The sequence below is a fragment of the Benincasa hispida genome, chromosome 9 (assembly GCF_009727055.1).
Source record: "Benincasa hispida cultivar B227 chromosome 9, ASM972705v1, whole genome shotgun sequence".
Taxonomy (NCBI): Eukaryota; Viridiplantae; Streptophyta; class Magnoliopsida; order Cucurbitales; family Cucurbitaceae; genus Benincasa; species Benincasa hispida.
In genome coordinates, this window is record NC_052357.1 from 20,036,908 (window position 1) to 20,040,287 (window position 3,380).

The following is a 3,380-nucleotide window of genomic DNA, read 5'->3' on the forward strand; positions in this document are numbered from 1 at the left end:
GTGATATTTTACCCAAATATGTAAGACTTGTAATTACTCGCCTATGCTTCTTCTTTAATGCTATATGTTGCAAGGCGATCGATTCATCTCAGTTAAAGGGTATGCAAGAGGATATCGTTGTCACTCTATGCCTCTTAGAGAAGTATTTTCCTCCATCATTCTTCACAATAATGGTACATCTTATAGTGCATCTCGTAAGAGAAGTTGAGTTTTGTGGACCTGTTTATTTGAAGTGGATGTATCCTTTTGAACTCGTGAACTTGTAGTTATTGTTGACGAGAAAAAAGTATGTTTCATTTTCAGTATATGAGTTTGGTTATTTATTATTGTTCCTACTTTTAATTTTTGTAACTTTGGTTATGGTAGGATCATTCACCAATTAAGAGCTTCAGCTAATCCTCCAAATATACCAACGCTAATGGTACTATCAAATTATTGAACGGACATGCCATGCATAACATGAACGATATAGACATGATTCGTATCTCTTTGGATGAGTATATATTTAGAAGAGACAAATTTATTTATTTAGGCCACGATGATCTGCTCCAATATTGCAATATGGTTGAAATAGGCTACATGTGTATTTTGACATACATTGTGTAAGTATTACTCATCTAGATTCACTCATTTATACTTTATTTCATGTTGATAAATAATAACTTTTACTTTGTTTAGGTATATTTGGGATGAACGTGGTCGTGATATTACGAAGACGTTTTTTTATAATTGATCAAGTAAGAATATCGCCACACGTGAAGTCTCAAGATATCCGATCCAGAAATTTAGCCAATTAACTAGAATTGGCTAATTTAGACCAATTAGTCCTCATTCCATATAACACAGGGTAAGTAGATACAAGTTCTTAAGTTATTTTTAATTTGCATTATACACGTACTAATATTTCAAAATTGTTGCTTATTATAGTTATCATTGGATATTGATTGTAGTCAATCTACAAGAAAATTGTGTTTATGTTTTGGACTCTCTTCGAAGTAAGGTTCAAGAGGATTTTCATGGAGTTATAAATATATAAGTGTAATTGAACTTTCTTAGCTCTTAATTGAAATATTTATGTTTAACTAATGTTTTAAAACTATTTAGTGGATTGAAAACATGGCAAGCCAAGCACGATCTCCAACACTATCGGTCTTTTCCAAAATGAAAATATGTAAAGGTACATTTGTATTCATTTTTTAACAATTTATGTTCATTCGACTTCTTTATAATAATTTAACAATTGTTTTCAACTTCTTTATATGTAGTGCCCTTGTCAATTAGATTCTATAGGATGCGGGTACTATGTGCAAAAGTATATACATAAAATAGTGCATAATCCTACTATTCCCATTACTAGCCTCGTACGTAAATTATTTATTTTTTATATAGTACTAGCTTTAATTTAATAAATGGACATAAACTTATGTTGAATTTATTTTTTTTTCCCTTTTTGTAGTTCAATACAAAAGATGCATATATGCAAGGAGAGATCGATGTAATTCGGACCCAATGGGCAAGTTTTGTTGGCCAATTTCTGTAAGGATATGATTCTTATTTTTTGTCTCAATAGAATGTAAATGCTATGCTTAGAATGAATGTAAATTTATCTAACCATGATCTTTGTGAATGGAATTAGTACAATATGAGATTTGTGAATGAGAGAAATGATGGCTTGGTGTAAATATTCTATGAAAGTCTGGTTCTGGTATTGTGATTCTTGTTTATGGATAAATTCATAGGTGGAAGACATGATCTGTTTATTATTGGAAGCTGTATTCATGGTATTGTGATTCTTGTTTATTCATGGAATTAGTACCAATTGATATTTGTGAATGAGAGAAAGATGGCTTTGGTGTAAGCTGTATTCTATGAAATTCTGGTTCTGGTATTGTTTTGCAAATTTTGGTGGATAAATTCATAGGTGGAAGACAAATATTGATGAGTATATGTAATGGATTGGAAATATTGATTCTTGTTTGTGGATAAATTCATAGGTGGAAGACATGATCTGTTTATTATTGGAAGCTGTATTCATGGTATTGTGATTCTTGTTTATTCATAGAATTAGTACTAATTGATATTTGTGAATGAAAGAAATGATGGCTTTGGTGTAAGTTGTATTCTATGAAAGTCTAGTTCTGGTATTGTTTTGCAAGTTTTGGTGGATAAATTCATAGGTGGAAGACAAATATTGATGAGTATATGTAATGGATTGGAAATATTGATTCTTGTTTGTGGATAAATTCATAGATAGAAGACAAATATTGATGGGCTCGCCATGCAAATTTTTTTTTATACTTTTTAATATAAAATAATGACGGACATTTCCTGACCCAACACAAGACATATAATGTCGTTTTTAACTTATTTGACCAAAAAAATAGATTTGGCAACGGAATTTTAAAAAAAAAAAAAAACAGATAGATTCGAGCTTCAATGTAGGTAAAGACCTTTAATGTCGGTTGCAACCGACATTAAAGACCTTCAATGTCGAGACCTTTAATGTCGGTTGAAGGCTGTGTTATTGGTGTTATTGAAGCCCTTTAGTATCAGTTTAAAACCGACATTAAAGGCAACCGACATTAAATGACTTTAATAACACTATCTTTAATGTCGGTTGCAAATCGACATTAAAGCCCGAATTTCTTCTAGTTATTGAATGCCTTTGTTGTTTGTTATGGATGTTTAGCATGTCTAAAATTTTGTAAGCTGTTATAAAATTGGGTTAGATATTTAAAATCTATAATGAAGAACAGCTGCATACTCACTTAGGTTAACCACTCGTTTTAATAGTTAAAATAAGTTGTTAAACTTGTAAAACTCGGGTTACAAACTCAACCGGTATATAATCCTGTCGAAGGCTGGGGGTACTTAAGTTGATGATCTACGGAACACCTCCTACCTGGGGATTATGGCTGAATAATTGAGCGTTGATAACCAGTTTTATGAGCATACGTGAGGGATGTGAGGTAATAAAACGGTTTATCACCTAGACATCGTAGGTTTAAATCCATTTATAAGTGTTATACTTGGATAAGCCACTTAGACTTAGGGTTGTTTTTATTAGCCAAAAAGAACCTAAGTATAAAATTACCCAACCAAAAAGAACACTTTAGTGGAAGATTAATAGTTATTAGCTCTCACGTCCTTAAGAGTTCACACCGTGAGATCCATGCTCGGCTTCGTGTTGCTTTTACCACGACTGCTCCATTCGAAAAGTGTTTGCATGGGTCAATAAGAAGGTGAATGTGGGAAGTAGTTCATAGTAAGTAGGTGAAGGAAATATGTCAACATTGTCCTAATCTCCTTCATTAGTTTGAACCGTGAGATTTCTATGTTGCGCCTGCTGTCGTTTTTAGGCGGCACTAGCTAGTCGTTGA

At 32.3% G+C, this 3,380-nt stretch overlaps 1 long non-coding RNA gene across 3 annotated transcripts in view; it reads left to right on the plus strand.

Moving 5' to 3' along the window:
- Positions 1 to 1,708, plus strand: part of LOC120085410 — an 11,766-nt gene extending 10,058 nt beyond the window's left edge. For 2 of the 3 annotated variants that reach the window (XR_005483926.1, XR_005483928.1), the window contains exons 4-6: positions 679 to 847; positions 1,105 to 1,177; positions 1,457 to 1,708. This is a non-coding gene — a long non-coding RNA (uncharacterized LOC120085410). Of the gene's footprint in view, positions 1 to 678; positions 848 to 1,104; positions 1,178 to 1,265; positions 1,362 to 1,456 lie in introns of all 3 variants that reach the window. The other variant, XR_005483927.1, reaches the window with a different exon arrangement.
- The last annotated feature ends 1,672 nt before the right edge of the window (positions 1,709 to 3,380 follow it).